The sequence below is a fragment of the Oncorhynchus nerka genome, unplaced genomic scaffold (genome assembly GCF_034236695.1).
Source record: "Oncorhynchus nerka isolate Pitt River unplaced genomic scaffold, Oner_Uvic_2.0 unplaced_scaffold_874, whole genome shotgun sequence".
In the NCBI taxonomy this organism is placed as follows: domain Eukaryota; kingdom Metazoa; phylum Chordata; class Actinopteri; order Salmoniformes; family Salmonidae; genus Oncorhynchus; species Oncorhynchus nerka.
In genome coordinates this window covers 144,139-164,178 of record NW_027040412.1, presented here as the reverse complement: position 1 = coordinate 164,178, position 20,040 = coordinate 144,139, and the positions used below count along the sequence as shown (strand labels likewise).

The 20,040-nt window shown below is 51.1% G+C and overlaps 1 pseudogene; it reads right to left on the bottom strand.

Moving 5' to 3' along the window:
- Positions 1-20,040, bottom strand: part of LOC135570955 (ribosome biogenesis protein wdr12-like) — a 34,601-nt pseudogene that overhangs the window by 8,799 nt on the left and 5,762 nt on the right.

Here is a 20,040-nt window from a genome sequence, read left to right as displayed (position 1 = left end):
TGAAGAGAAACACACACACGATAACACACACACACACGATAACACACACACACACGATAACACACGCACACACGATAACACACGCACACTACATACATACACATGGGTGTTGTATGATGAATTGCTAAGTCCCTCTTTGCCATGCAAATTAACTGAATCCCCAAAACCCTTGTGGTCAATCAGGGAGACAAACAAAAACCCACAAATTCTGACAAACTCCAAGCATTGATTATGCAAGAATGGGCTGCCATCAGTCAGGATGTGGCCCAGAAGTTAATTGACAGCATGCCATCAGTCAGGATTAATTGACAGCATGCCATCAGTCAGGATGTGGCCCAGAAGTTAATTGACAGCATGCCATCAGTCAGGATGTGGCCCAGAAGTTAATTGACAGCATGCCATCAGTCAGGATGTGGCCCAGAAGTTAATTGACAGCATGCCATCAGTCAGGATGTGGCCCAGAAGTTAATTGACAGCATGCCATCAGTCAGGATGTGGCCCAGAAGTTAATTGACAGCATGCCATCAGTCAGGATGTGGCCCAGAAGTTAATTGACAGCATGCCAGGGTAGATTGCAGAGGTCTTGAAAAAGAAGGGTCAACACTGCAAATATTGACTCTTTGCATCAACTTCATGTAATTGTCAATAAAAGCCTTTGACACTTATGAAATGCCTGTAATTATACTTCAGTATTCCATAGTAACATCTGACATAAATATCTAAAGACACTGAGGCAGCAAACTTTGTGAAAATTAATATTTGTGTCATTCTCAAAAAACTGTATTGTAGATATGTGGTAGTAGAGTAGTGGTCTGAGGTAACACTTAATGTATTGTAGAGTAGTGGTCTGAGGGAACACACTTAATGTATTGTAGAGTAGTGGTCTGAGGGAACACTTAATGTATTGTAGAGTAGTGGTCTGAGGTAACACTTAATGTATTGTAGAGTAGTGGTCTGAGGTAACACTTAATGTATTGTAGAGTAGTGGTCTGAGGGAACACACTTAATGTATTGTAGAGTAGTGGTCTGAGGGAACACACTTAATGTATAGTAGAGTAGTGGTCTGAGGGAACACACTTAATGTATTGTAGAGTAGTGGTCTGAGGGAACACACTTAATGTATTGTAGAGTAGTGGTCTGAGGGAACACACTTAATGTATTGTAGAGTAGTGGTCTGAGGTAACACTTAATGTATTGTAGAGTAGTGGTCTGAGGGAACACACTTAATGTGTTGTAGAGTAGTGGTCTGAGGGAACACACTTAATGTATTGTAGAGTAGTGGTCTGAGGGAACACACTTAATGTATTGTAGAGTAGTGGTCTGAGGGAACACACTTAATGTATTGTAGAGTAGTGGTCTGAGGGAACACACTTAATGTATTGTAGAGTAGTGGTCTGAGGGAACACACTTAATGTATTGTAGAGTAGTGGTCTGAGGGAACACACTTAATGTATTGTAGAGTAGTGGTCTGAGGGAACCCTTAATGTATTGTAGAGTAGTGGTCTGAGGGAACACTTAATGTATTGTAGAGTAGTGGTCTGAGGGAACACTTAATGTATTGTAGAGTAGTGGTCTGAGGGAACACACTTAATGTATTGTAGAGTAGTGGTCTGAGGTAACACACTTAATGTATTGTAGAGTAGTGGTCTGAGGGAACACACTTAATGTATTGTAGAGTAGTGGTCTGAGGGAACACACTTAATGTATTGTAGAGTAGTGGTCTGAGGGAACACACTTAATGTATAGTAGAGTAGTGGTCTGAGGGAACACACTTAATGTATTGTAGAGTAGTGGTCTGAGGGAACACACTTAATGTATTGTAGAGTAGTGGTCTGAGGGAACACACTTAATGTATTGTAGAGTAGTGGTCTGAGGGAACACACTTAATGTATTGTAGAGTAGTGGTAGTAGAGTAGTGGTCTGAGGGAACACACTTAATGTATTGTAGAGTAGTGGTCTGAGGGAACACACTTAATGTATTGTAGAGTAGTGGTAGTAGAGTAGTGGTCTGAGGTAACACACTTAATGTATTGTAGAGTAGTGGTCTGAGGGAACACACTTAATGTATTGTAGAGTAGTGGTCTGAGGGAACACTTAATGTATTGTAGAGTAGTGGTCTGAGGTAACACACTTAATGTATTGTAGAGTAGTGGTCTGAGGTAACACACTTAATGTATTGTAGAGTAGTGGTCTGAGGTAACACTTAATGTATTGTAGAGTAGTGGTCTGAGGTAACACTTAATGTATTGTAGAGTAGTGGTCTGGTAACACTTAATGTATTTAGAGTAGTGGTCTGGTAACACTTAATGTATTGTAGAGTAGTGGTCTGAGGTAACACTTAATGTATTGTAGAGTAGTGGTCTGAGGTAACACTTAATGTATTGTAGAGTAGTGGTCTGAGGTAACACTTAATGTATAGTAGAGTAGTGGTCTGAGGGAACACACTTAATGTATTGTAGAGTAGTGGTCTGAGGTAACACTTAATGTATTGTAGAGTAGTGGTCTGAGGTAACACTTAATGTATTGTAGAGTAGTGGTCTGAGGTAACACTTAATGTATTGTAGAGTAGTGGTCTGAGGTAACACTTAATGTATTGTAGAGTAGTGGTCTGAGGTAACACTTAATGTATTGTAGAGTAGTGGTCTGAGGTAACACTTAATGTATTGTAGAGTAGTGGTCTGAGGGAACACTTAATGTATTGTAGAGTAGTGGTCTGAGGTAACACTTAATGTATTGTAGAGTAGTGGTAGTAGAGTAGTGGTCTGAGGTAACACTTAATGTATTGTAGAGTAGTGGTCTGAGAGAACACTTAATGTATTGTAGAGTAGTGGTCTGAGGGAACACACTTAATGTATTGTAGAGTAGTGGTAGTAGAGTAGTGGTCTGAGGGAACACTTAATGTATAGTAGAGTAGTGGTCTGAGGGAACACACTTAATGTATTGTAAAGTAGTGGTAGTAGAGTAGTGGTCTGAGGGAACACACTTAATGTATTGTAGAGTAGTGGTCTGAGGGAACACACTTAATGTATTGTAGAGTAGTGGTCTGAGGGAACACACTTAATGTATTGTAGAGTAGTCGTCTGAGGGAACACACTTAATGTATTGTAGAGTAGTGGTCTGAGGGAACACACTTAATGTATTGTAGAGTAGTGGTCTGAGGTAACACTTAATGTATTGTAGAGTAGTGGTCTGAGGGAACACTTAATGTATTGTAGAGTAGTGGTCTGAGGGAACACACTTAATGTATTGTAGAGTAGTGGTCTGAGGGAACACACTTAATGTATTGTAGAGTAGTGGTCTGAGGGAACACACTTAATGTATTGTAGAGTAGTGGTCTGAGGTAACACACTTAATGTATTGTAGAGTAGTGGTCTGAGGGAACACACTTAATGTATTGTAGAGTAGTGGTCTGAGGTAACACACTTAATGTATTGTAGAGTAGTGGTCTGAGGTAACACACTTAATGTATTGTAGAGTAGTGGTCTGAGGGAACACACTTAATGTATTGTAGAGTAGTGGTCTGAGGGAACACTTAATGTATTGTAGAGTAGTGGTCTGAGGGAACACACTTAATGTATTGTAGAGTAGTGGTCTGAGGTAACACACTTAATGTATTGTAGAGTAGTGGTCTGAGGTAACACACTTAATGTATTGTAGAGTAGTGGTAGTAGAGTAGTGGTCTGAGGGAACACACTTAATGTATTGTGAAGAGTGTTATGAAATGTCATGTCAAGTCATATTTTAAAATGTATAAACTGCCTTAATGTTGCTGGACCCCAGGAAGAATAGCTGCTGCCTCGGCAGGAACTAATGAGGATCCATAATAAACCCCAGGAAGAGTAGCTGCTGCCTTGGCAGGAACTAATGGGGATCCATAATAAACCCCAGGAAGAGTAGCTGCTGCCTTGGCAGGAACTAATGGGGATCCATAATAAACCCCAGGAAGAGTAGCTGCTGTCTTGGCAGGAACTAATGGGGAACCATAATAAACCCCAGGAAGAGTAGCTGCTGCCTCGGCAGGAACTAATGGGGATCCATAATAAACCCCAGGAAGAGTAGCTGCTGCCTTGGCAGGAACTAATAGGGATCCATAATAAACCCCAGGAAGAGTAGCCGCTGCCTTGGCAGGAACTAATAGGGATCCATAATAAACCCCAGGAAGAGTAGCTGCTGCCTCGGCAGGAACTAATGGGGATCCATAATAAACCCCAGGAAGAGTAGCCGCTGCCTTGGCAGGAACTAATGGGGATCCATAATAAACCCCAGGAAGAGTAGCTGCTGCCTTGGCAGGAACTAATAGGGATCCATAATAAACCCCAGGAAGAATAGCTGCTGCCTCGGCAGGAACTAATGGGGATCCATAATAAACCCCAGGAAGAGCAGCTGCTGCCTTGGCAGGAACTAATGGGGATCCATAATAAACCCCAGGAAGAGTAGCTGCTGCCTTGGCAGGAACTAATGGGGATCCATAATAAACCCCAGGAAGAGTAGCTGCTGCCTTGGCAGGAACTAATGGGGATCCATAATAAATCCCAGGAAGAGTAGCTGCTGCCTTGGCAGGAACTAATGGGGATCCATAATAAACCCCAGGAAGAGTAGCTGCTGCCTTGGCAGGAACTAATGGGGATCCATAATAAACCCTAGGAAGAGTAGCTGCTGCCTTGGCAGGAACTAATGGGGATCCATAATAAACCCCAGGAAGAGTAGCTGCTGCCTTGGCAGGAACTAATGAGGATCCATAATAAACCCCAGGAAGAGTAGCTGCTGCCTTGGCAGGAACTAATGGGGATCCATAATAAACCCCAGGAAGAGTAGCCGCTGCCTTGGCAGGAACTAATGGGGATCCATAATAAACCCCAGGAAGAGTAGCTGCTGCCTTGGCAGGAACTAATGGGGATCCATAATAAACCCCAGGAAGAGTAGCTGCTGCCTTGGCAGGAACTAATGAGGATCCATAATAAACCCCAGGAAGAGTAGCTGCTGCCTTGGCAGGAACTAATGAGGATCCATAATAAACCCCAGGAAGAGTAGCTGCTGCCTTGGCAGGAACTAATGGGGATCCATAATAAACCCCAGGAAGAGTAGCTGCTGCCTTGGCAGGAACTAATGGGGATCCATAATAAATACACTCACATAAGAGAGATGTTGTAATGTACATTGGGAAGTGCACAGAGATATTTAAATGAAGTTAGATTTAGTTGTGACCTTTAGAGCGAGGGTCCCACAGCCTGACGTGTCTGTCAGTGCTGCCAGAGGCCAGGCGACGGCACAGTGGAGAGTAGGAGATGTGGTTAAACACCTTACTGCCAGTCTATAGAGACGAAGACAAGATTAACCAATCAGTCATCAACTAAGAGGTTGTGAGGGGTGTGGTCTAGGGTTAGAGTCTCGTGGTCTAGGGTTAGAGTCTCGTGGTCTGGGGTTAGAGTCTCGTGGTCTGGGGTTAGAGTCTCTCACCAGTGTGGTCTAGGGTTAGAGTCTCGTGGTCTGGGGTTAGAGTCTCTCACCAGTGTGGTCTAGGGTTAGAGTCTCGTGGTCTAGGGTTAGAGTCTCGTGGTCTGGGGTTAGAGTCTCGTGGTCTGGGGTTAGAGTCTCGTGGTCTGGGGTTAGAGTCTCTCACCAGTGTGGTCTGGGGTTAGAGTTTCGTGGTCTGGGGTTAGAGTCTCTCACCAGTGTGGTCTGGGGTTAGAGTCTCGTGGTCTGGGGTTAGAGTCTCGTGGTCTGGGGTTAGAGTCTCGTGGTCTGGGGTTAGAGTCTCTCACCAGTGTGGTCTGGGGTTAGAGTCTCTCACCAGTGTGGTCTGGGGTTAGAGTCTCTCACCAGTGTGGTCTGGGGTTAGTCTCGTGGTCTAGGGTTAGAGCCTCTCACCAGTGTGGTTTAGGTTAGAGTCTCTCACCAGTGTGGTCTGGGGTTAGAGTCTCTCACCAGTGTAGTCTGGGGTTAGAGTCTCTCACCAGTGTGGTCTGGGGTTAGTCTCGTGGTCTGGGGTTAGAGTCTCTCACCAGTGTGGTCTAGGGTTAGAGTCTCTCACCAGTGTAGTCTGGGGTTAGAGTCTCTCACCAGTGTGGTCTGGGGTTAGTCTCGTGGTCTAGGGTTAGAGTCTCTCACCAGTGTGGTCTCGGGTTAGAGCCTCTCACCAGTGTGGTTTAGGGTTAGAGTCTCGTGGTCTGGGGTTAGAGTCTCGTGGTCTGGGGTTAGAGTCTCGTGGTCTGGGGTTAGAGTCTCGTGGTCTGGGGTTAGATTCTCTCACCAGTGTGGTCTAGGATTAGAGTCTCGTGGTCTGGGGTTAGAGTCTCGTGGTCTGGGGTTAGAGTCTCGTGGTCTGGGGTTAGAGTCTCGTGGTCTGGGGTTAGAGTCTCTCACCAGTGTGGTCTGGGGTTAGTCTCGTGGTCTGGGGTTAGAGTCTCGTGGTCTGGGGTTAGAGTCTCGTGGTCTGGGGTTAGAGTCTCTCACCAGTGTGGTCTGGGGTTAGAGTCTCGTGGTCTGGGGTTAGAGTCTTGTGGTCTGGGGTTAGAGTCTCGTGGTCTGGGGTTAGAGTCTCTCACCAGTGTGGTCTGGGGTTAGAGTCTCGTGGTCTGGGGTTAGAGTCTCGTGGTCTGGGGTTAGAGTCTCGTGGTCTGGGGTTAGAGTCTCTCACCAGTGTGGTCTGGGGTTAGAGTCTCATGGTCTGGGGTTAGAGTCTCTCACCAGTGTGGTCTGGGGTTAGTCTCGTGGTCTGGGGTTAGAGTCTCGTGGTCTGGGGTTAGAGTCTCGTGGTCTGGGGTTAGAGTCTCGTGGTCTGGGGTTAGAGTCTCTCACCAGTGTGGTCTTCACGCTTCCGGTCTCGGCATCCCAGAGGCGGATGGTGTGGTCCCAGGATGCACTGCAGATCTCCTCACTGTCCAACCAGAGGACAGACGACACCGCCTCGTTGTGACCAGACAATGTCATGAGGGGTGTCTAGAAGAGGAAGATTTTATGCGTTTTATTTAACCAGGTAGGCTAATTGAGAACAAGTTCTCATTTACAACTGCGACCTGGCCAAGATAAAGCAATGCAGTTCGACAGATACAACAGAGTTACACATGGAGTAAAACAAACATACAGTCAATAATACAGTAGAAAACATCTATATACAGGGTGTGCAAACGAGGTAAGGCAATACATAGGCCATAGTGGTGAAGTAATTACAATATGGCAATTAAACACTGGAGTGGCTGGTACACAGTCAGTCTGACAGGGTTAGTCTGGGTTAGTCTGGGTTAGTCTGCTCTCCTCACCCTGGTCAGTCTGACAGGGTTAGTGTGGGTTAGTCTGGGTTAGTCTGGGTTAGTCTGCTCTCCTCACCCTGGTCAGTCTGACAGGGTTAGTCTGGGTTAGTCTGCTCTCCTCACCCTGGTCAGTCTGATAGGGTTAGTCTGGGTTAGTCTGCTCTCCTCACCCTGGTCAGTCTGATAGGGTTAGTATGGGTTAGTCTGCTCTCCTCACCCTGGTCAGTCTGATAGGGTTAGTCTGGGTTAGTCTGGGTTAGTCTGCTCTCCTCACCCTGGTCAGTCTGGGTTAGGCTGCTCTCCTCACCCTGGTCAGTCTGACAGGGTTAGTCTGGGTTAGGCTGTTCTCCTCACCCTGGTCAGTCTGGGTTAGTCTGCTCTCCTCACCCTGGTCAGTCTGATAGGGTTAGTCTGGGTTAGTCTGCTCTCCTCACCCTGGTCAGTCTGACAGGGTTAGTCTGGGTTAGTCTGCTCTCCTCACCCTGGTCAGTCTGATAGGGTTAGTCTGGGTTAGTCTGCTCTCCTCACCCTGGTCAGTCTGATAGGGTTAGTCTGGGTTAGTCTGCTCTCCTCACCCTGGTCAGTCTGACAGGGTTAGTCTGGGTTAGTCTGCTCTCCTCACCCTGGTCAGTCTGGGTTAGTCTGCTCTCCTCACCCTGGTCAGTCTGATAGGGTTAGTCTGGGTTAGGCTGCTCTCCTCACCCTGGTCAGTCTGACAGGGTTAGTCTGGGTTAGTCTGCTCTCCTCACCCTGGTCAGTCTGACAGGGTTAGTCTGGGTTAGTCTGCTCTCCTCACCCTGGTCAGTCTGACAGGGTTAGTCTGGGTTAGTCTGCTCTCCTCACCCTGGTCAGTCTGATAGGGTTAGTCTGGGTTAGGCTGCTCTCCTCACCCTGGTCAGTCTGATAGGGTTAGTCTGGGTTAGGCTGCTCTCCTCATCCTGGTCAGTCTGATAGGGTTAGTCTGGGTTAGGCTGCTCTCCTCACCCTGGTCAGTCTGATAGGGTTAGTCTGCTCTCCTCACCCTGGTCAGTCTGACAGGGTTAGTCTGGGTTAGGCTGCTCTCCTCATCCTGGTCAGTCTGATAGGGTTAGTCTGGGTTAGGCTGCTCTCCTCACCCTGGTCAGTCTGATAGGGTTAGTCTGGGTTAGTCTGCTCTCCTCACCCTGGTCAGTCTGATAGGGTTAGTCTGCTCTCCTCACCCTGGTCAGTCTGACAGGGTTATTCTGGGTTAGGCTGCTCTCCTCATCCTGGTCAGTCTGATAGGGTTAGTCTGGGTTAGGCTGCTCTCCTCACCCTGGTCAGTCTGATAGGGTTAGTCTGGGTTAGTCTGCTCTCCTCACCCTGGTCAGTCTGATAGGGTTAGTCTGGGTTAGTCTGCTCTCCTCACCCTGGTCAGTCTGATAGGGTTAGTCTGGGTTAGTCTGCTCTCCTCACCCTGGTCAGTCTGATAGGGTTAGTCTGGGTTAGTCTGCTCTCCTCACCCTGGTCAGTCTGGGTTAGGCTGCTCTCCTCACCCTGGTCAGTCTGACAGGGTTAGTCTGGGGATAGGCTGTTCTCCTCACCCTGGTCAGTCTGGGTTAGTCTGCTCTCCTCACCCTGGTCAGTCTGATAGGGTTAGTCTGGGTTAGTCTGCTCTCCTCACCCTGGTCAGTCTGACAGGGTTAGTCTGGGTTAGTCTGCTCTCCTCACCCTGGTCAGTCTGATAGGGTTAGTCTGGGTTAGTCTGCTCTCCTCACCCTGGTCAGTCTGATAGGGTTAGTCTGGGTTAGTCTGCTCTCCTCACCCTGGTCAGTCTGACAGGGTTAGTCTGCTCTCCTCACCCTGGTCAGTCTGACAGGTTAGTCTGGGTTAGTCTGCTCTCCTCACCCTGGTCAGTCTGGGTTAGTCTGCTCTCCTCACCCTGGTCAGTCTAGGGTTAGTCTGGGTTAGTCTGCTCTCCTCACCCTGGTCAGTCTGATAGGTTAGTCTGGGTTAGGCTGCTCTCCTCACCCTGGTCAGTCTGACAGGGTTAGTCTGGGTTAGTCTGCTCTCCTCACCCTGGTCAGTCTGACAGGGTTAGTCTGGGTTAGTCTGCTCTCCTCACCTGGTCAGTCTGACAGGGTTAGTCTGGGTTAGTCTGCTCTCCTCACCCTGGTCAGTCTGATAGGGTTAGTCTGGGTTAGGCTGCTCTCCTCACCCTGGTCAGTCTGATAGGGTTAGTCTGGGTTAGGCTGCTCTCCTCATCCTGGTCAGTCTGATAGGGTTAGTCTGGGTTAGGCTGCTCTCCTCACCCTGGTCAGTCTGATAGGGTTAGTCTGCTCTCCTCACCCTGGTCAGTCTGACAGGGTTAGTCTGGGTTAGGCTGCTCTCCTCATCCTGGTCAGTCTGATAGGGTTAGTCTGGGTTAGGCTGCTCTCCTCACCCTGGTCAGTCTGATAGGGTTAGTCTGGGTTAGTCTGCTCTCCTCACCCTGGTCAGTCTGATAGGGTTAGTCTGCTCTCCTCACCCTGGTCAGTCTGACAGGGTTAGTCTGGGTTAGTCTGCTCTCCTCACCCTGGTCAGTCTGATAGGGTTAGTCTGGGTTAGTCTGCTCTCCTCACCCTGGTCAGTCTGATAGGGTTAGTCTGGGTTAGTCTGCTCTCCTCACCCTGGTCAGTCTGACAGGGTTAGTCTGGGTTAGTCTGCTCTCCTCACCCTGGTCAGTCTGGGTTAGTCTGCTCTCCTCACCCTGGTCAGTCTGATAGGGTTAGTCTGGGTTAGCTGCTCTCCTCACCCTGGTCAGTCTGACAGGGTTAGTCTGGGTTAGTCTGCTCTCCTCACCCTGGTCAGTCTGACAGGGTTAGTCTGGGTTAGTCTGCTCTCCTCACCCTGGTCAGTCTGACAGGGTTAGTCTGGGTTAGTCTGCTCTCCTCACCTGGTCAGTCTGATAGGGTTAGTCTGGGTTAGGCTGCTCTCCTCACCCTGGTCAGTCTGATAGGGTTAGTCTGGGTTAGGCTGCTCTCCTCATCCTGGTCAGTCTGATAGGGTTAGTCTGGGTTAGGCTGCTCTCCTCACCCTGGTCAGTCTGATAGGGTTAGTCTGCTCTCCTCACCCTGGTCAGTCTGACAGGGTTAGTCTGGGTTAGGCTGCTCTCCTCATCCTGGTCAGTCTGATAGGGTTAGTCTGGGTTAGGCTGCTCTCCTCACCCTGGTCAGTCTGATAGGGTTAGTCTGGGTTAGTCTGCTCTCCTCACCCTGGTCAGTCTGATAGGGTTAGTCTGCTCTCCTCACCCTGGTCAGTCTGACAGGGTTATTCTGGGTTAGGCTGCTCTCCTCATCCTGGTCAGTCTGATAGGGTTAGTCTGGGTTAGGCTGCTCTCCTCACCCTGGTCAGTCTGATAGGGTTAGTCTGGGTTAGTCTGCTCTCCTCACCCTGGTCAGTCTGATAGGGTTAGTCTGGGTTAGTCTGCTCTCCTCACCCTGGTCAGTCTGATAGGGTTAGTCTGGGTTAGTCTGCTCTCCTCACCCTGGTCAGTCTGATAGGGTTAGTCTGGGTTAGTCTGCTCTCCTCACCCTGGTCAGTCTGGGTTAGGCTGCTCTCCTCACCCTGGTCAGTCTGACAGGGTTAGTCTGGGTTAGGCTGTTCTCCTCACCCTGGTCAGTCTGGGTTAGTCTGCTCTCCTCACCCTGGTCAGTCTGATAGGGTTAGTCTGGGTTAGTCTGCTCTCCTCACCCTGGTCAGTCTGACAGGGTTAGTCTGGGTTAGTCTGCTCTCCTCACCCTGGTCAGTCTGATAGGGTTAGTCTGGGTTAGTCTGCTCTCCTCACCCTGGTCAGTCTGATAGGGTTAGTCTGGGTTAGTCTGCTCTCCTCACCCTGGTCAGTCTGACAGGGTTAGTCTGCTCTCCTCACCCTGGTCAGTCTGACAGGGTTAGTCTGGGTTAGTCTGCTCTCCTCACCCTGGTCAGTCTGGGTTAGTCTGCTCTCCTCACCCTGGTCAGTCTGATAGGGTTAGTCTGGGTTAGTCTGCTCTCCTCACCCTGGTCAGTCTGATAGGGTTAGTCTGGGTTAGGCTGCTCTCCTCACCCTGGTCAGTCTGACAGGGTTAGTCTGGGTTAGTCTGCTCTCCTCACCCTGGTCAGTCTGACAGGGTTAGTCTGGGTTAGTCTGCTCTCCTCACCCTGGTCAGTCTGACAGGGTTAGTCTGGGTTAGTCTGCTCTCCTCACCCTGGTCAGTCTGATAGGGTTAGTCTGGGTTAGGCTGCTCTCCTCACCCTGGTCAGTCTGATAGGGTTAGTCTGGGTTAGGCTGCTCTCCTCATCCTGGTCAGTCTGATAGGGTTAGTCTGGGTTAGGCTGCTCTCCTCACCCTGGTCAGTCTGATAGGGTTAGTCTGCTCTCCTCACCCTGGTCAGTCTGACAGGGTTAGTCTGGGTTAGGCTGCTCTCCTCATCCTGGTCAGTCTGATAGGGTTAGTCTGGGTTAGGCTGCTCTCCTCACCCTGGTCAGTCTGATAGGGTTAGTCTGGGTTAGTCTGCTCTCCTCACCCTGGTCAGTCTGATAGGGTTAGTCTGCTCTCCTCACCCTGGTCAGTCTGACAGGGTTATTCTGGGTTAGGCTGCTCTCCTCATCCTGGTCAGTCTGATAGGGTTAGTCTGGGTTAGGCTGCTCTCTCACCCTGGTCAGTCTGATAGGGTTAGTCTGGGTTAGTCTGCTCTCCTCACCCTGGTCAGTCTGATAGGGTTAGTCTGGGTTAGTCTGCTCTCCTCACCCTGGTCAGTCTGATAGGGTTAGTCTGGGTTAGTCTGCTCTCCTCACCCTGGTCAGTCTGATAGGTTAGTCTGGGTTAGTCTGCTCTCCTCACCCTGGTCAGTCTGGGTTAGGCTGCTCTCCTCACCCTGGTCAGTCTGACAGGGTTAGTCTGGGTTAGGCTCTCTCCTCACCCTGGTCAGTCTGGGTTAGTCTGCTCTCCTCACCCTGGTCAGTCTGATAGGGTTAGTCTGGGTTAGTCTGCTCTCCTCACCCTGGTCAGTCTGACAGGGTTAGTCTGGGTTAGTCTGCTCTCCTCACCCTGGTCAGTCTGATAGGGTTAGTCTGGGTTAGTCTGCTCTCCTCACCCTGGTCAGTCTGATAGGGTTAGTCTGGGTTAGTCTGCTCTCCTCACCCTGGTCAGTCTGACAGGGTTAGTCTGCTCTCCTCACCCTGGTCAGTCTGACAGGGTTAGTCTGGGTTAGTCTGCTCTCCTCACCCTGGTCAGTCTGGGTTAGTCTGCTCTCCTCACCCTGGTCAGTCTGATAGGGTTAGTCTGGGTTAGGCTGCTCTCCTCACCCTGGTCAGTCTGACAGGGTTAGTCTGGGTTAGTCTGCTCTCCTCACCCTGGTCAGTCTGACAGGGTTAGTCTGGGTTAGTCTGCTCTCCTCACCCTGGTCAGTCTGACAGGGTTAGTCTGGGTTAGTCTGCTCTCCTCACCCTGGTCAGTCTGATAGGGTTAGTCTGGGTTAGGCTGCTCTCCTCACCCTGGTCAGTCTGATAGGGTTAGTCTGGGTTAGGCTGCTCTCCTCATCCTGGTCAGTCTGATAGGGTTAGTCTGGGTTAGCTGCTCTCCTCACCCTGGTCAGTCTGATAGGTTAGTCTGCTCTCCTCACCCTGGTCAGTCTGACAGGGTTAGTCTGGGTTAGGCTGCTCTCCTCACCTGGTCAGTCTGATAGGGTTAGTCTGGGTTAGTCTGCTCTCCTCACCCTGGTCAGTCTGATAGGGTTAGTCTGCTCTCCTCACCCTGGTCAGTCTGACAGGGTTATTCTGGGTTAGGCTGCTCTCCTCACCCTGGTCAGTCTGATAGGGTTAGTCTGGGTTAGGCTGCTCTCCTCACCCTGGTCAGTCTGACAGGGTTAGTCTGGGTTAGGCTGCTCTCCTCACCCTGGTCAGTCTGATAGGGTTAGTCTGGGTTAGTCTGCTCTCCTCACCTGGTCAGTCTGATAGGGTTAGTCTGCTCTCCTCACCCTGGTCAGTCTGACAGGTTATTCTGGGTTGGGCTGCTCTCCTCACCCTGGTCAGTCTGATAGGGTTAGTCTGGGTTAGGCTGCTCTCCTCACCCTGGTCAGTCTGACAGGGTTAGTCTGGGTTAGGCTGCTCTCCTCACCCTGGTCAGTCTGATAGGGTTAGTCTGGGTTAGTCTGCTCTCCTCACCCTGGTCAGTCTGATAGGGTTAGTCTGGGTTAGGCTGCTCTCCTCATCCTGGTCAGTCTGATAGGGTTAGTCTGGGTTAGGCTGCTCTCCTCACCCTGGTCAGTCTGATAGGGTTAGTCTGGTCTCCTCACCCTGGTCAGTCTGACAGGGTTAGTCTGGGTTAGGCTGCTCTCCTCACCCTGGTCAGTCTGATAGGGTTAGTCTGGGTTAGTCTGCTCTCCTCACCCTGGTCAGTCTGATAGGGTTAGTCTGCTCTCCTCACCCTGGTCAGTCTGACAGGGTTATTCTGGGTTAGGCTGCTCTCCTCACCCTGGTCAGTCTGATAGGGTTAGTCTGGGTTAGGCTGCTCTCCTCACCCTGGTCAGTCTGACAGGGTTAGTCTGGGTTAGGCTGCTCTCCTCACCCTGGTCAGTCTGATAGGGTTAGTCTGGGTTAGTCTGCTCTCCTCACCCTGGTCAGTCTGATAGGGTTAGTCTGCTCTCCTCACCCTGGTCAGTCTGACAGGGTTATTCTGGGTTAGGCTGCTCTCCTCACCCTGGTCAGTCTGATAGGGTTAGTCTGGGTTAGGCTGCTGCTCCTCACCCTGGTCAGTCTGACAGGGTTAGTCTGGGTTAGGCTGCTCTCCTCACCCTGGTCAGTCTGATAGGGTTAGTCTGGGTTAGTCTGCTCTCCTCACCCTGGTCAGTCTGATAGGGTTAGTCTGGGTTAGTCTGCTCTCCTCACCCTGGTCAGTCTGGGTTAGTCTGGGTTAGTCTGCTCTCCTCACCCTGGTCAGTCTGGGTTAGTCTGCTCTCCTCACCCTGGTCAGTCTGACAGGGTTAGTCTGGGTTAGTCTGCTCTCCTCACCTGGTCAGTCTGATAGGGTTAGTCTGGGTTAGTCTGCTCTCCTCACCCTGGGTTAGTCTGCTCTCCTCACCCTGGTCAGTCTGATAGGGTTAGTCTGGGTTAGTCTGTTCTCCTCACCCTGGTCAGTCTGACAGGGTTAGTCTGCTCTCCTCACCCTGGTCAGTCTGGGTTAGTCTGCTCTCCTCACCCTGGTCAGTCTGATAGGGTTAGTCTGGGTTAGTCTGCTCTCCTCACCCTGGTCAGTCTGGGTTAGTCTGCTCTCCTCACCCTGGTCAGTCTGATAGGGTTAGTCTGGGTTAGTCTGCTCTACTCACCCTGGTCAGTCTGGGTTAGTCTGCTCTCCTCACCCTGGTCAGTCTGATAGGGTTAGTCTGGGTTAGTCTGCTCTCCTCACCCTGGTCAGTCTGATAGGGTTAGTCTGGGTTAGTCTGTTCTCCTCACCCTGGTCAGTCTGATAGGGTTAGTCTGGGTTAGTCTGCTCTCCTCACCCTGGTCAGTCTGATAGGGTTAGTCTGGGTTAGTCTGTTCTCCTCACCCTGGTCAGTCTGATAGGGTCAGTCTGGGTTAGTCTGCTCTCCTCACCCTGGTCAGTCTGATAGGGTTAGTCTGGGTTAGTCTGTTCTCCTCACCCTGGTCAGTCTGATAGGGTTAGTCTGGGTTAGTCTGCTCTCCTCACCCTGGGTTAGTCTGCTCTCCTCACCCTGGTCAGTCTGATAGGGTTAGTCTGGGTTAGTCTGCTCTCCTCACCCTGGTCAGTCTGATAGGGTTAGTCTGGGTTAGTCTGCTCTCCTCACCCTGGTCAGTCTGGGTTAGTCTGGGTTAGTCTGCTCTCCTCACCCTGGTCAGTCTGGGTTAGTCTGCTCTCCTCACCCTGGTCAGTCTGACAGGGTTAGTCTGGGTTAGTCTGCTCTCCTCACCCTGGTCAGTCTGATAGGGTTAGTCTGGGTTAGTCTGCTCTCCTCACCCTGGGTTAGTCTGCTCTCCTCACCTGGTCAGTCTGATAGGGTTAGTCTGGGTTAGTCTGTTCTCTCACCTGGTCAGTCTGACAGGGTTAGTCTGCTCTCCTCACCCTGGTCAGTCTGCCGGGGTTAGTCTGCTCTCCTCACCCTGGTCAGTCTGATAGGGTTAGTCTGGGTTAGTCTGCTCTCCTCACCCTGGTCAGTCTGGGTTAGTCTGCTCTCCTCACCCTGGTCAGTCTGATAGGGTTAGTCTGGGTTAGTCTGCTCTCTCACCCTGGTCAGTCTGGGTTAGTCTGCTCTCCTCACCCTGGTCAGTCTGATAGGGTTAGTCTGGGTTAGTCTGCTCTCCTCACCCTGGTCAGTCTGATAGGGTTAGTCTGGGTTAGTCTGTTCTCCTCACCCTGGTCAGTCTGATAGGGTTAGTCTGGGTTAGTCTGCTCTCCTCACCCTGGTCAGTCTGATAGGGTTAGTCTGGGTTAGTCTGTTCTCCTCACCCTGGTCAGTCTGATAGGGTCAGTCTGGGTTAGTCTGCTCTCCTCACCCTGGTCAGTCTGATAGGGTTAGTCTGGGTTAGTCTGTTCTCCTCACCCTGGTCAGTCTGATAGGGTTAGTCTGGGTTAGTCTGCTCTCCTCACCCTGGTCAGTCTGATAGGGTTAGTCTGGGTTAGTCTGCTCTCCTCACCCTGGTCAGTCTGATAGGGTTAGTCTGGGTTAGATGCTCTCCTCACCCTGGTCAGTCTGATAGGGTTAGTCTGGGTTAGTCTGTTCTCCTCACCCTGGTCAGTCTGATAGGGTTAGTCTGCTCTCCTCACCCTGGTCAGTCTGACAGGGTTAGTCTGGGTTAGTCTGCTCTCCTCACCCTGGTCAGTCTGATAGGGTTAGTCTGGGTTAGGCTGCTCTCCTCACCCTGGTCAGTCTGATAGGGTTAGTCTGGGTTAGTCTGCTCTCCTCACCCTGGTCAGTCTGGGTTAGTCTGCTCTCCTCACCCTGGTCAGTCTGATAGGGTTAGTCTGGGTTAGTCTGCTCTACTCACCCTGGTCAGTCTGGGTTAGTCTGCTCTCCTCACCCTGGTCAGTCTGATAGGGTTAGTCTGGGTTAGTCTGTTCTCCTCACCCTGGTCAGTCTGGGTTAGTCTGCTCTCCTCACCCTGGTCAGTCTGATAGGGTTAGTCTGGGTTAGTCTGCTCTCCTCACCCTGGTCAGTCTGGGTTAGTCTGCTCTCCTCACCCTGGTCAGTCTGATAGGGTTAGTCTGGGTTAGTCTGCTCTACTCACCCTGGTCAGTCTGGGTTAGTCTGCTCTCCTCACCCTGGTCAGTCTGATAGGGTTAGTCTGGGTTAGTCTGCTCTCCTCACCCTGGTCAGTCTGATAGGGTTAGTCTGGGTTAGTCTGTTCTCCTCACCCTGGTCAGTCTGATAGGGTTAGTCTGGGTTAGTCTGCTCTCCTCACCCTGGTCAGTCTGATAGGGTTAGTCTGGGTTAGTCTGTTCTCCTCACCCTGGTCAGTCTGATAGGGTCAGTCTGGGTTAGTCTGCTCTCCTCACCCTGGTCAGTCTGATAGGGTTAGTCTGGGTTAGTCTGTTCTCCTCACCTGGTCAGTCTGATAGGGTTAGTCTGGGTTAGTCTGCTCTCCTCACCCTGGGTTAGTCTGCTCTCCTCACCCTGGTCAGTCTGATAGGGTTAGTCTGGGTTAGTCTGCTCTCCTCACCCTGGTCAGTCTGATAGGGTTAGTCTGGGTTAGTCTGCTCTCCTCACCCTGGTCAGTCTGGGTTAGTCTGGGTTAGTCTGCTCTCCTCACCCTGGTCAGTCTGGGTTAGTCTGCTCTCCTCACCCTGGTCAGTCTGACAGGGTTAGTCTGGGTTAGTCTGCTCTCCTCACCCTGGTCAGTCTGATAGGGTTAGTCTGGGTTAGTCTGCTCTCCTCACCCTGGGTTAGTCTGCTCTCCTCACCCTGGTCAGTCTGATAGGGTTAGTCTGCTCTCCTCACCCTGGTCAGTCTGGGTTAGTCTGCTCTCCTCACCCTGGTCAGTCTGATAGGGTTAGTCTGGGTTAGTCTGCTCTCCTCACCCTGGTCAGTCTGGGTTAGTCTGCTCTCCTCACCCTGGTCAGTCTGATAGGGTCAGTCTGGGTTAGTCTGCTCTCCTCACCCTGGTCAGTCTGATAGGGTTAGTCTGGGTTAGTCTGTTCTCCTCACCCTGGTCAGTCTGATAGGGTTAGTCTGGGTTAGTCTGCTCTCCTCACCCTGGGTTAGTCTGCTCTCCTCACCCTGGTCAGTCTGATAGGGTTAGTCTGGGTTAGTCTGCTCTCCTCACCCTGGTCAGTCTGATAGGGTTAGTCTGGGTTAGTCTGCTCTCCTCACCCTGGTCAGTCTGGGTTAGTCTGGGTTAGTCTGCTCTCCTCACCCTGGTCAGTCTGGGTTAGTCTGCTCTCCTCACCCTGGTCAGTCTGACAGGGTTAGTCTGGGTTAGTCTGCTCTCCTCACCCTGGTCAGTCTGATAGGGTTAGTCTGGGTTAGTCTGCTCTCCTCACCCTGGGTTAGTCTGCTCTCCTCACCCTGGTCAGTCTGATAGGGTTAGTCTGGGTTAGTCTGTTCTCCTCACCCTGGTCAGTCTGACAGGGTTAGTCTGCTCTCCTCACCCTGGTCAGTCTGGGTTAGTCTGCTCTCCTCACCCTGGTCAGTCTGATAGGGTTAGTCTGGGTTAGTCTGCTCTCCTCACCCTGGTCAGTCTGGGTTAGTCTGCTCTCCTCACCCTGGTCAGTCTGATAGGGTTAGTCTGGGTTAGTCTGCTCTACTCACCCTGGTCAGTCTGGGTTAGTCTGCTCTCCTCACCCTGGTCAGTCTGATAGGGTTAGTCTGGGTTAGTCTGCTCTCCTCACCCTGGTCAGTCTGATAGGGTTAGTCTGGGTTAGTCTGCTCTCCTCACCCTGGTCAGTCTGATAGGGTTAGTCTGGGTTAGTCTGTTCTCCTCACCCTGGTCAGTCTGATAGGGTCAGTCTGGGTTAGTCTGCTCTCCTCACCCTGGTCAGTCTGATAGGGTTAGTCTGGGTTAGTCTGTTCTCCTCACCCTGGTCAGTCTGATAGGGTTAGTCTGGGTTAGTCTGCTCTCCTCACCCTGGTCAGTCTGATAGGGTTAGTCTGGGTTAGTCTGCTCTCCTCACCCTGGTCAGTCTGATAGGGTTAGTCTGGGTTAGGATGCTCTCCTCACCCTGGTCAGTCTGATAGGGTTAGTCTGGGTTAGTCTGTTCTCCTCACCCTGGTCAGTCTGATAGGGTTAGTCTGCTCTCCTCACCCTGGTCAGTCTGCTCTCCTCACCCTGGTCAGTCTGATAGGGTTAGTCTGGGTTAGGCTGCTCTCCTCACCCTGGTCAGTCTGATAGGGTTAGTCTGGGTTAGTCTGCTCTCCTCACCCTGGTCAGTCTGGGTTAGTCTGCTCTCCTCACCCTGGTCAGTCTGATAGGGTTAGTCTGGGTTAGTCTGCTCTACTCACCCTGGTCAGTCTGGGTTAGTCTGCTCTCCTCACCCTGGTCAGTCTGATAGGGTTAGTCTGGGTTAGTCTGCTCTCCTCACCCTGGTCAGTCTGATAGGGTTAGTCTGGGTTAGTCTGCTCTCCTCACCCTGGTCAGTCTGACAGGGTTAGTCTGCTCTCCTCACCCTGGTCAGTCTGACAGGGTTAGTCTGGGTTAGTCTGCTCTCCTCACCCTGGTCAGTCTGATAGGGTTAGTCTGGGTTAGTCTGCTCTCCTCACCCTGGTCAGTCTGATAGGGTTAGTCTGGGTTAGTCTGCTCTCCTCACCCTGGTCAGTCTGATAGGGTTAGTCTGGGTTAGTCTGCTCTCCTCACCCTGGTCAGTCTGATAGGGTTAGTCTGCTCTCCTCACCCTGGTCAGTCTGGCAGGGTTATTCTGGGTTAGGCTGCTCTCCTCACCCTGGTCAGTCTGATAGGGTTAGTCTGGGTTAGGCTGCTCTCCTCACCCTGGTCAGTCTGACAGGGTTAGTCTGGGTTAGGCTGCTCTCCTCACCCTGGTCAGTCTGATAGGGTTAGTCTGGGTTAGTCTGCTCTCCTCACCCTGGTCAGTCTGATAGGGTTAGTCTGCTCTCCTCACCCTGGTCAGTCTGACAGGGTTATTCTGGGTTAGGCTGCTCTCCTCACCCTGGTCAGTCTGATAGGGTTAGTCTGGGTTAGGCTGCTCTCCTCACCCTGGTCAGTCTGACAGGGTTAGTCTGGGTTAGGCTGCTCTCTCCTCACCCTGGTCAGTCTGATAGGGTTAGTCTGGGTTAGTCTGCTCTCCTCACCCTGGTCAGTCTGATAGGGTTAGTCTGGGTTAGTCTGCTCTCCTCACCCTGGTCAGTCTGGGTTAGTCTGGGTTAGTCTGCTCTCCTCACCCTGGTCAGTCTGGGTTAGTCTGCTCTCCTCACCCTGGTCAGTCTGACAGGGTTAGTCTGGGTTAGTCTGCTCTCCTCACCCTGGTCAGTCTGATAGGGTTAGTCTGGGTTAGTCTGCTCTCCTCACCCTGGGTTAGTCTGCTCTCCTCACCCTGGTCAGTCTGATAGGGTTAGTCTGGGTTAGTCTGTTCTCCTCACCCTGGTCAGTCTGACAGGGTTAGTCTGCTCTCCTCACCCTGGTCAGTCTGGGTTAGTCTGCTCTCCTCACCCTGGTCAGTCTGATAGGGTTAGTCTGGGTTAGTCTGCTCTCCTCACCCTGGTCAGTCTGGGTTAGTCTGCTCTCCTCACCCTGGTCAGTCTGATAGGGTTAGTCTGGGTTAGTCTGCTCTACTCACCCTGGTCAGTCTGGGTTAGTCTGCTCTCCTCACCCTGGTCAGTCTGATAGGGTTAGTCTGGGTTAGTCTGCT